The 13,181-nt window shown below is 36.6% G+C and overlaps 1 protein-coding gene and 1 pseudogene across 1 annotated transcript in view; one reads left to right on the top strand and one right to left on the bottom strand.

Annotated features, from left to right (window-relative positions):
* ASB8 (ankyrin repeat and SOCS box containing 8) overlaps positions 1-13,181 on the bottom strand; it is a 30,110-nt gene that overhangs the window by 8,858 nt on the left and 8,071 nt on the right. The gene's annotated exons all lie outside the window — the stretch shown is intronic.
* Positions 7,966-9,169, top strand: LOC109456193 (ERO1-like protein alpha; annotated as a pseudogene).

Raw genomic sequence — 13,181 nt, 5'->3', positions numbered from 1 at the left:
GGACTGAAAAAGAGGTACATGCTGACAATAACCCTGCCCACCGGGGAGATACTGACGCCTCTGAGATGTAATTTCCATACAAAGCATAAACATTTCGAAGCCAGGAGCACATAGAGGCCCATGTATGTGAAGAATGAAGCAGCCCACACAGACTGTAAAGGCTGTGGACCACCTGGCAGCCCGTTTGCCCAAGAGTGCCCAGCGCCCATTCCCCAAAGCTTGTTCTAAGCAACAAAATATAACCAGTTTGAAAGTAAAGCAGGGCTCAGACAATTCATATACCTCAGTGAGGGGGCGGCAAACTGGAAAAGATCATGCCCTGAGTGAGCCTCCTCTGAATTCCAAACTGAAAAGGATTTTTGCCATGCAGGAATGTGTCCTCCACTTCCTGCCACTCTACTGTGGTGAGATTGTCTAATATTTCAAAAGAAACTGAAATCCAGATTTTAAAAAAGTGAATTCTCCCAAACTGCAAATGTTGGCAACTTTTTCTTTTTTTAAAAAAATCGTTTTTAAAAGCAGTCAACATTCAGCCTGCAAGCCACCAATTCCAGACTCTGGATTTAAGGCTGCTTTGGTCATTGACAGCTCTGTGGAAGAGAGGTTTAGGGGCAGCCCTCTGATTGGGAGGGAGTCTGGGGAGTTGATTTGAAACTGTAGCTACATATTAACTATATTGTTTTTAATTCATAGATTTATTTGGGAAAGTTCGAAGGAACCTGAATGAGATTATGTGGAAGCTAGAGTTCCCCACCCCAACCCACCAAACTACTGTAAGGCATTTGATCAAATCAGTGAACTGGAAATAGTTTGATTCTGTGTTCACTGCTTCTAAACCAGAAACCTATATTTGGGCCCTAAAGAACATTAAACCTCCAAACATAGGAGCAAGGCATACCTGTGTTGGTGTTGATCCAAAATAGAGGAGCTCATCTGTGAACCTTAGTCCTTCCTGGCTACCCACCAGCAGGAAAAAATCAAGAAAAATCAAACCACCTACATACCTTGTCCAGATCTAACCTCGTTTCAGTCAGTACCTGTCAAACTCCCATTCCTGTGTCTAGAACTGTGTGATTTACACTAATAGCCCAGTAGTATATTCTCCCCTGAGCTCCTTGGATCCTACTTGGCTGCAGAATTAATAAGATAAGAGGCAGAGATGTAATAAATTGCATTCCATGATGCCATGGGCCCAGGCCTGCTAAATCTCCCTCTTTCTATTATAGATCAAGGTGATGCTTTGCTTGGCACCACCCATAGTTTTCTCAAAGTGGAGTATAGCTTCACACACCTGACATAATGAGGGTTTGGTGACTGCTTCTCTGGCCTTCATCTTTTTAGGTCTAGCTCTGGTGGGTCCACCACTCTGTCTTGGAAAATCAACTGCACAAAAGAAGGAGGTCCCCACCTGAACACAACAGAAATGATAGAGTCAAAGGACCCAGCAAAGGAAAGTACCACAGTTGAAAGGTGGCATCTGTCCCTTCTCTGAGATTCCATGCTTTGGCAGCTCTTGTTCAATGTCATGTACCAACCAGGGTGGTAGAAAGAAAAACCATAGTACAGAAAACCTAGCTTTTTGTCCTGGCTCTGAGATCAATAGTTCTTTCATTCTTTTTTTTTTTTTTTTGTAAAGTGGGAACACTGGCTGAAGTAATTTCTAAATATCCTTCTATTTCTATAAATTCTGAATATACTTAATGCCCAAGCAAAACTTCCTGCTTCCAAATTTTTACTCCCTAGTCCAAATAAGAACAGCTTTATGTCTAGCATAACACTAACATATTAATGGGACCTATGAAGGCTTAATTATAAGATGGCCAAGTCTACAGTTTCTGTTCCATTTTTGCTTCTTCTGGCTCATTTCTAAGACAATGTAAAGACAGTAGTAATTCCCAGCTTCAAGTTTTAAATGTTATTTTTATCAAAACAATGTTCAAGCACACCAAAAAAAAAAAAAAAAAAAAAAAAAACTAGAGAAAATAGTATGATGAACTTGTTATATCCATCACTTATATTTAACACATTAACATTTTGCTAAATATTTTAATCTAATTTTTTGTTTCTTTATTATTTTTGTCCAGCTTTAGGGTTTTGAAATAAACTAATTATTTTCCACAGTTCCCACAGCTTTGGGAGAAATTCTTTTCTGAGGTTTGATTTGACATCCCATAACTTTCCTAAAAACCTGAACTATCTCATATTTATTTATACATTGCTTCCTTGAAAAAAGACAAATTTTTTTACCTGTGTTTGTTTCATGTCTCAAAATTTCTTGGCTGGTAAAAAAAGGGGTATATAAATTCTGGGAAACTCCCAGCGTCTTATAAATGTAAGAATGATTAGAGTCTCCCAGCGACTCTACAATAGACGATCCATATAGATTATTTTATAGTGTCTCTGAGAAGCGATTGCACAACCAAAGGAGATTTCAGATCCATTCATTCATCCATTCATCAAACACTTTTTGGACAGTGTTAGGTTCTAGGTTCTAGGCTCTGTGCTCAGCAGTGCAATGCAGGGTAGACAGAGATGGAAAGACACATTCCCTTTCTATCAAGGGTTGGGAGACAGATTTGCAAATAGTCAATTGCAATAAAAGTTTATTATTTCAGTGAAGCTTTATGTACAAAGTGAATGTTGAAAAATAGTTCTACTTCATGGTGAGATCAAGATAGGGTAGAGAGAAGGAGGGTCTGTGAAGAGTTTTCTTGGGGAGAAATTTGTTTGAGCTGTTGAGTTCCCACTCTGCTCACACCCAGAGGGAAAAGCAGTACTTGGGCTGTATGTTTTCCTCAAGCCAAAAAGGGGCTTCTGTGGGACTAGAGAGCTTAGAAATTGTTCCCAATACTTGAAAACACAGAGAATTGCACCAACTCTTGCCTATAAAACTAAAGAAGGAGGTACCACAAGGCAGAGGTGGCTGCACTACGATCTACTAGTACTCCCAGATGTGGTACGGATGATGAATGTGTAAATGTTCCTCTGGACCAGATGTGAGCCACATACAAGACAGTCAGCACGGGGTTGCCATTCATCTATTCAAAAAGGCTGTCTAGAGGTGTGGAGGGACCCAGTGATCAGAAGTTAGAGATGAACACAGGAATCCTAGAACCTACACAGGATGTGACAGGCAACCATCTGTGTCAGTCTAGGCCAAAGGGACTCCAGTGAGAGGTCTCTGATGATGGCAATATTCAGAGAACCTTTAACAGCACTCTGCAAGAAAAAGAGTAAACTCTAACTATCTGCCAGACACAGGTAGTACAGACCCAGCCTATCAGGACAGAACTGCCCTAGCCCCTTAGTTGTCCTCCCTCCTCCACACAGCAGATCAAATAGCAGTTAGTTAGTTGGGGTGGAGGTAAGTTGAGCAGAAAGCTGGATGCAGGCAGCCACCAGTCACAAGAGGCCTTACTTAGGGGAGGGGGAGAAGGAGAAGTCTTAGACTACCTAGTAACTTGGAATGAAGACTGAAGTATTCATTCACTATCTTGGACTGGCAACATTCTAATTACTAAATCAAGCCTCTCTCTTTTTTTTTTCACTTTAAGTGACTGTCAATTATGGAAGAATGAAACAAAAAGTCAGGGAATGTGCTCATTTTTCCATTCAGGAGCAGGGGGAGATTATCCCTTCCCAATGACTATTTTTAAAACATGGTAAAAGCCAAAAAACAAAGTTGTATTTTGATGACATCCCATGAATCTTGCATTCAATATCCTAACTCTCTATATATATTTCAGTTTATTTCTGTTCTTCATGTTTTGATTACAAGTGACTCCCTAAGTTTTTTTATATGTGTTGTATCTCTCATAAAACTTTTTTTTTAAAGATTTTATTGGGGAAGGGGAACAGGACTTTATTGGGGAACAGTGTGTACTTCCAGGACTTTTTTTTTTTCCAAATCAAGTTGTTGTCCTTTCAGTCTTAGTTGTGGCAGGTGCAGCTCAGCTCCAGGTCCAGTTGCCGTTGCTAGTTGCAGGGGGCGTAGCCCACCATCCCTTGTGGGAGTCGAACCGGCAACCTTGTGGTTGAGAGCCCGTGCCTCCAACTAACTGAGCCATCTGGGAGCTCAGCGGCAGCTCAGTGCTGTGTTCAATCTTAGTTGCAGGGGGCGCTGCCCACCATCCCTTGTGGGACTCGAGGAGTTGAACCGGCAACCTTGTGGTTGAGAGCCCACTGGCCCATGTGGGAATCGAACCGGCAGCCTTCGGAGTTAGGAGCATGGAGCTCTAACCGCCTGAGCCACCGGGCCAGCCCTCTCATAAAACTTTTAAGTCAATATTTTTTCTTCTCCCTCCTGCTAATTCCAGTTCTGCTTTCAAGAAGTGTTCATTAGTTAGGGTTGATTTACAGTGCAACTAGTGTTTCTATTTTCAGACCTTGGCAGAAACGAACTAGAAATTTGATAATAATGTTTTGCTTGTAATTATTGTTGCTATCACTGTTCAACTTGTGTCAGTATCCAGTCTCCATGGATAGATGCCATCAAGCTGTCCCAGGTGACAGATGTGGGTGTCTTGCTCTTTGAGCATTGTGGCTACCTATTGACCACAGGCCTTTTTGGAGTGAAAAATTCCTTTCTTTACCTGCTGGCTCCAAACTCTTTCCTGATTTTGAGTGCAATCCTCTAAAGTGACAGTGTGCTGGAGGAGAGGAATTCTGCCTTACAATCTCTCTAAGTGGTAACAAGAAGCTCTTCATAACCGTTTTCTGGCTTCTGGCCAGAACTCATTACTCACTCTTCTGTCTGAAAAAGCTTTATCCTTTTTCAGGGGCCACCTGGCTAATATTGATGGCAAAGTTTTCCTGACACCCTTCCTAAAGAAAGGCGACTTAAGTAAGAAGTGATTCCTTCCAAAAAAGCCCTTCTCCTATCACCAAAGTAAAAGAAAAGAAACAAAAGGAAGTTTGAGATACCCTAAGAGCAAAGGAGAGAGGGGATCAGTCAAAATTAACAAAGTAGGATGAAAAAATAAGATCCAAGTGTCCGATTAGTTGGGAAAAATAAGTTTTATTTCATTAACATAATCTATTTCCTCTTTACTTTGAATTTCTCAATTTTTAGGGATATTGCTTATAGCATATTCCTCATTTTAGAAACAATGTAATATGATGCAAACACCATCAGGACCAAGGTTCCAGTTCTGATAGTAGCTCTAGTTACTTTACCTGTCTTAGCATCTGTACAACAGCGTGAGAGTAACAGGACCTCCCCCAAGGGTGAATTTCACAAAACTTAGATCACATTTGTGAAGAGTGGTTTTGTAAACTACATAAATGTTGGTTCTCATCTATGTCATCTTTGTATTATATTATATTTGTTCAACGAGGTTACCAAATGTGTAGTCCTCCCAGTTCCATTGTAAGCACTTCTAGCACAGAGACTTAGACTTCCCGCACTTACCTCCCTGCCATAGCACAGTCCCAAACACACAGTATTAGATAAATGCGAACTGAATTACCATAAAGTGAACTAACCTCCCCAAAAAAGGAATAGTGGAATGCCTCTATATACTGATCCCTGATCGGGAAAGAACTCAGAGGCACATATAAAAGGAAAACTGCCAGGGAGCTTTGGAAATACAGCAAAGAAAAACAAAAAAATTTTCAGAGAAATATGTCAGCCTCATAAAACTTCTTATACACTTAAACCTTGTCCTAGAGAAAGTAATTCAGCTTAGAAAAGAACAGTATTAATGTGCAGCAGGGGTAGTCTCCCAAGATGTGTCACCAGAATTAAACAAGGACTTCTTTCAGAAACAGCTCAGAAGCGGACATGCTGTCAATATTAAACTCCACTCTTTTTCTTCTTTCTTGTAAGTTTCCCCAAGGCCCAGGGAAATTTATAAATCACTGTGTTTCTAAAATCAGTTTTTCATCAATATTTTGTTATTTTTGGGGGCCCTACATGTCACCAATATTTTTCACTATCAGAATAATTTTGAAACCTTTTGAGACAGCATAGAGAAAGATTACCTGAGGAATTTTGGGGAAAACATTACAGTAAGAATATAAATAACAATGTTTGTGATAGTTTTTAAATTATATATACACATAATACTACTTCCCCCCAAATTTGGGCAGTTACAGCAAAACTTTCCTAGCAAACCAAGACTGCAGTGGACAACTCTAGCAGGAGAGATTTTAAGATTGTTCAAGGGGGGAAAATTAACAGAGGAAATGCCCAAACGCCTGGTACCAGTGGGTGGTCCAGACTGATCTGGAGAATCCTACTAGCAAGGAAATGACTAGATTCTCTGAATCAATTTCAGGGGCTTGAGAAGCACAGTTAGGTTGATCTCAGAATTTTGTGCTCTCTTGAGGCCTGCGCTTTTTCTAGTTGGAGTATGTCTCCCCCTGGAGGGGAAATAGAGCATTTGTTCCTTCAGGCTTCTTGCTCAGAGTTTAATAGTTATTAATTATTCATTCATTCATTCATTCATTCAACAAATACTTATTAATTCCTATTACTGTGTTCCTTGTGATAGATGCTGAAGATCTATCTGAAAATAAGATCAACACGGGCCCTGCCTCCAGGGAAATTATAGTTTAATGTGAGAAATAAACATTAAATAAAGAATCACCTGAATGCCTTAATAACCACAGTAGTGAGAAGAAAAAGTATAGAGGGCAATATGACTATTCAGTAGAGCAATCAGACTAGGAGGTTAATGAAAACTTCCCTGAGCACAGAACTGGAAGATGAATAGATATGATCAGATCAAAAGTGTGGAGGAAGTGTAGGGAGTAGGCCTTCTAGCAAATGAAAAAAGACTATTTAATGACTCCAAGAGGCAAAGAGCTTAGGAAGTTGGAAGAGGCCAGAATAAAGAGGTGGGGGGCACAAGTTGAGGCTGGAAAGGTAGGGATGCTCCAGATTAGGCATGGTCTTGGGGGACATGTTAAGGGTTCTACACTTTATCCCAAAAGAGTAGGAAGCTATTGATAGGTTTTATGATCACATCTATAAAAGGATCATTTGATTTTCTGATGAAGAATGGATTACAGAAAGGGAAGGACTGCAAAAGGAAAAGCAGCAGTTAAGTGATCTAGGCAAGAAACAATGGGGGCTTGGACTAGGGTAGTGACCATAGAAAGGGAGAGAAGTGAGTTTGAAATACTTTAAGGTAAGAATTGATAAAACTTGGTGGTTGATTATAAGCTGGAGGTGACGAGGTACTTATTGCCAAGAGTGACTCCTAGATTTTTGCTATGAGCTCCTAGATGAACTGAAGAGTCATTTACAAAGAAGGGAATTTGGTACCATCTAGCAAAATTCCAAATAGATGCATTTACCCTTTAAGCCAGCAATCACATTTTCTAGGAATCTATACTAAAAGTACATCTACACAAACTTGAAATGCACGAGGTTATTCATTGTGGCATTATTGTAATGGCAAAAGATTAGAAATACCCCAAACACTATCAACAGTGAGGAGGAGAATAGTTACATAAACCGTGGTACATAGTGGAGCACTGAAGCTATAAGCATAATGAGGACTATTTTACTACGTGTTGCTATAAAATGTTCATAATATACGCGTATTATGTGAGGTGAGGTGCAGAACAGTGTATATGGTAGCTACTTTTTGGACAAAATGAACAATTGTCCAGAAACAAATAAAAATGGTTATTATAGGAAGTGGAAAGGGGGAACTCGGACCAGGGGATGGGGATGGGAGACTCTGGCTATACCTTTTTATATAGTTTTGACTTTAGAATCATGCAATTATTTTACATATTCGAAAAGTCAATTAAACTAAAAAGAGGGGGGGAAAAAGCAATCCCTAAAACTGAAAACGAGTGAAAGAAAACTAGGTGTGTATGAGATTGGTAACATAACCAAAAAGAAAGATTTATTTCAAATGACTATTAGAAACAGGACTTTGTCCTTCTTTAGTGGGATATAGTCTAAGAACAAAATAAACTGCAAAGAACCCTTAAATTTCATTCTGTAGTTTTAGTGTTAGTACTAATACTGGTATTGTGAAACTGTTTTATCTATAGTATATGCTAAAGTAAACAAATTCAGTGTAAGTAATACAAATGTAAAAATCACATAATTAAAAAATTTAGTGTTTTTGTGAAAGTTACATTAAATCTGTAAACTACAGGTATTCTAAAGAACCGATAATCTCACTGAAGGATATGAAGAAGCTGAATGACTTGGCGCTATGCATGAATCCGAGTGAAGAAACACAGAAGATTGTGCAGGGGGCCAGGTGTGTGATGATTCCTCAGACAATTTCGGTGAAGCTGAGGACATATAAAACCCTGATACTGAACACGTACTTTGTTCTTAATCCTAAACTTTACACAGTTATAAGAGACCAGATGTTTGGAAGATAGGGAATATAATCATCTACAAAGAAAACTGTTTCAAGTCACAGGCAATTAAAAGACCTTTAAATATTTTGGCTTTGGTCAAGGGAAATGTGAAGAGAACATTTTTCACCAATAGCTATAAGGTCACTGTGTAAAAAGGGGGGCAGGCATTCTACAGACTTATATCTGGACTACACGCAGGCATTAAAGAGCATTTGAGTGCAAGATAGCCTTTACACGATACCTGTTTGGAGAAGAAATGGAGACATACATTACAGAATTTCACCAGTGCATTTGATGGAATTATGACTGAAGGGGAAGGTCCAAGAAGTCTCAAGAACTTGCATTTTCTCTACTGAAAAGAATTAAGGATTTTATCTAAAGTATTACCATTCTCTGGGCACCCAGATTTTCAACTATTTACTGGCAATGAAGTTTAAGATACAGAAAACAAAGTTATTCTTGGAAATATTTCACAAAATCAAATAATTTCTTTTGCATTTTTATGGAATTCATTTTTTACTTGGGATAAAAAAAAAAGAAGCAAGATAATTACAGGCAGACTTTAGGCTGCATTATAGAAATCTTTCCAAAATTATGGACTGTTTGTTGGCTTACATGTCAACTGTGGGACAAGATTCAGACTCAGGGTTTGGGCACTACTTTGAAAGTCTTGTTTGCAAAGAAATTGACAGGAAACATGACAGAAAAGTGGCCCCACTTATGAATTCTATCTAACACACAAGAAATAGTATCATTGTTTAATGCATTTGGAAGAATTTCTATAAGTGTAAAAAAATTGGAAAACTTCAGGAACTTGCTGCAAAATATTGATTAAAGAAATTTGTAGAAATGTGCCTGGTTCTGGACAATGTAGGTCAAAGAGTGGGATAGCAATGAAAGTTTGAAGTCAAACCTTTTATATAAAGCTACTTTTACTAGAGGAGAATTATACTGCTTAAGTGAACAGTTTTATTTTGTAATTGAGTTAAGTTTAAATATGTATACTATTATTGTGAGTCAAAGTAACACTTCAATAATGTGGCAAAAATTTTATAATTTAATATTGAATAAAAGCAGGATTATCAAATTTAAAATATGAATAAAATTAAAAATTTTCACAGGAGGAAATACAGCAAATTGTTGACTACAAAAGAAAATATTAGAAAACTTGAAGACACAGAAATAGAAACTATTCAAAATGAAACACAGGGGCGGCCAGTTAGCTCAGTTGGTTAGAGCGGGTGCTCTTAACAAGGTTGCCAGTTTGATCCCCACATGGGCCACTGTGAGCTGTGTCCTCCACAACTAGACTGAAATAATTACTTGACTTGGAGCTGACGGGTCCTGGAAAAACACACTCAAAATAAATAAAAGTTAAAAAAAAAGAAAATGAAGCACAGGAAAAAAAAAATGATTTAAAAAGAAAGAACCAGAGCAAAGTGATCTGTGAGGCATATCAAGTGGGTTAGTATACATGTAACTGAAGATTCAGAAGAGCTGGGGGCTTAAATAAATAAATAAATAATAAAAAAATTAAATAACGACTAAAAAATTTTCAAATTTGAAAGTTCAATGAAATCCAGGCAGAATAAACTTTAAGAAAACCATGCCAGGGCATATCATTATCAAACTGCTAAAACCCAAGGATAAAAAAAAAAAAAAATTCTAAAATCAGCCAGATGAAAACTGACACATTACATAGAGAAAAGGAATTGGAAAACTATGGCCCATGGATCAAATCTGGCCTACCTCTTGTTTCTGTAAATAATGTTTAGTTGGAACACAGCCCCACACATTCATTTATGTATTTGCTATGGCTGCTACCGTGCTATGATGGCAGAGTTGAGTAGTTGCAACAGAGACTATATGGCTTGCAAAGCTTAAAAGATTTACTATCTGGTTCTTTGCAGAAAAGTTTGCCATCTCCTGCTATAGAGGAACAAAGAAAATAATGCCAGCAGATTTCTTACAAGAACTATGCAAAGCAGAAAACAAGGTCAACCCAGAAGATTTACCCAGCAAAAATATCTTTCAAAAATAAAGGTGAAATAAAGACTATTTTAAACAAACAAAAGATAAAATGTTAAAGGAAGTTCTTCAGGCAGAAGAAAAATAACATGAAAATTTGGATCAACCAAAGGGATAAAGAGTGTGCAAAGTGATAAATATATAGGTAAATATTTAAAATATTTTTCTCAAATTTAAACTCTTGAAAAGATAAATGACTAAAGGAAAAATAAAAGAAGTGCACTTGGGGTTTTAGCATACGTAGAAGTAATAAGTGTGACAATAAAAATACAAAGGACATAAGGCAGGAAATCAAAGTATGTTGTTGTAAGATTCTTATACTCTTTAAAGGTAGACTGATAAATTAAGGGTGTATATTGTTAAATTATTGAGCTGCATTGTCCAATACAATAGCTATTCCCCACATGTGGCTATTAAAATTAAAATTAGGAAAAATTAAAAATTCAGTTCCTTAGTCATATTAACTATACTTCAAGTATTAAATAACTATATGTGGCTAGTGATTAGCATACTGGACAGTGCAGATATAGAATGATTCCATCACAGAAAATTCTATGAGAAAGCACTGCTCTAAAGCAACAACAATGACAATAAAACAGAAGAAAAAGAAGAGGAAGAGCTAATAAGCCAATAGTGGAGGTAAAAAGGAATTATTTAAAAATTCAATTAGTCTGAAAAAAATTTCAGTTAGTCTAAACACTGGAATGGAAATAAGAAAGAAAGAGACAAAGAATAGATGGGATGAATAGGAGACAAACGGCAAGATGCTAGATTGAAAACCAATCTTATCAATAGTTATAACAAATGTAAATGGGCTAAATATCTCAATTAAAGGGTAGAGATGGTCAGGTTGGATAAAAAGTAAGACCCATGTATATTCTGTCCTATAGGAAATCTACCTTAAATAGATATGGCAAAAGAAAAAATGGGATAATATGCTATTCAAACATTAATAAAAAGAATCTGAAAGGGTTTCATTAATGACTAAGTAAATATTACAGCATTGAACAGTACCAGGCATAAAGAAAGATCATTTCATAATGATAAAGCAGTGAATTAAGCAAAAGCACATAACAATCCTAAATTGTTAAAGACACAATAAAAGACATTCAAAATACAGGAAGCAAAAACTAATAGAAATGAGAAATAGATAAATCCACAAAGATAGTTTAAATCCAAATATTAATTTTATTAATATTAAATATAACTGGACTAAGTGCTCTAGATAAAAGACAAAGGATGCCAAAATGGGTAATATGCAAAGCAAAACAAAATCTGACTATATGTTATATACTGGAAACATACTTAAAACTTACGGAAACAGAGGTTGAAGGTAGAGGAATGGAAAAGGATATATCATGCACCCCATCCAAAGGAAAACTGGTGCCAGTACATTAATATCAGTCAAAATGAAATTTAAGGCAAAGAGCATATTACTAAACAAGAAAACCACCTAATAATAAAAAATGTGCAATTCACCAGGAAAATATTACAATTTAAAAATGTAAATTACACTTAAATATAGCACCAGAATATAGTATAAAGCAAAAATTATCAGAACTGCAAGGATAAATTCATAAGCATAGTGGAAGATTATAATAATCCCTTCTTAATAGTTTATAAGTAGACAAAATCACTTAGGATATAGAAAATTTTTATAAATAGTTTACACATTTGTTTTAAATGTACTAATGGAACTATCTAAGCCTTGCACCCAACAAATGCAAAACACATCCTTTCACAATGCATATCCGTAACAATTATAAACAAAAATTTGTGTATTGGACAAGTTTTAACAAATTTCTAAAGGTTGATATTGAACAGGAAGTGTTCTTCAACTAAAATGGATTTAAACTATTAACTAATAACAAAAAGACAATTAGTAAAGTCCCATGCTTGGAAATTAAGAAATATTCATTTATTAAACAAATACTTAATGTGTGCTTATTATGAGTTAGGCACACTGTTCTAGGCGCTTGGGATTATATTAGAGAGAAATTAGGTTGGTGCAAAAGTAATTGCAGTTTTTGCAATTATTTTTAACCTTTTAAACTGTGATTACTTTTGCACCAACCTAATAATAATTAAAAATCTAACAATACCAAGTGTTAGAGAGAATGTGGAGTAATGAGACCGTTTACCTTGCTGGTGAAGTATAAATTATTACAACCACTTTTGAAAACAATTTGATATTCTCTAGTAGAGCTGAAGATAAGCATACCATACCCTATGATTCAGCAAGTCCATCCATATGTCTAAACTTTAGAAAAACTTCTGTTATATGCACCATGAGACATGTACTAGAATATTCAAAGCAGCATTGCTAGCAATAGCTTAAATTTGAAAACAACTGGAATGTCCATCAACAGTAGAATGCAGATAAATACATGGCGGTATATTCATACAATGAAATTCAGTAGGACAATGAAAATGAACAAAGCACAGGTACCTCAACAACACTGATGACTTTTACAAATTTATAGTTGGGGGGCCACTGGTTGGCTACGTGGTTAGAGCGCAGTGCGCATAACACCAAGGTTGCTGGTTCGATCCCCACATGGGCCAGTGAGCTGCGCCCTCCACAACTAGATTGAAAACAATGACTTGACATGTTTCCTGGAGGTCCTGGAATAACACACTGTTCCCCAATATTCCCCAATAAAAAATAATAACAACAATAAAAATAATAATAGTAAATAAATATATATTGCGAAAAAGCAAAACACAAAACAATAAATTCTGTGATTCCATTCATATCCAGTTCAAAAGAATAAATTCACCTATATAACACTCAAAAACAAGCAAAATTATACTTTATT

Source organism: Rhinolophus sinicus, linkage group LG02 (assembly GCF_036562045.2).
Source record: "Rhinolophus sinicus isolate RSC01 linkage group LG02, ASM3656204v1, whole genome shotgun sequence".
Lineage (NCBI taxonomy): Eukaryota > Metazoa > Chordata > Mammalia > Chiroptera > Rhinolophidae > Rhinolophus > Rhinolophus sinicus.
The sequence above is the reverse complement of the archived record's forward strand: the minus strand, read 5'-3'. Positions and strand labels throughout refer to the sequence as shown.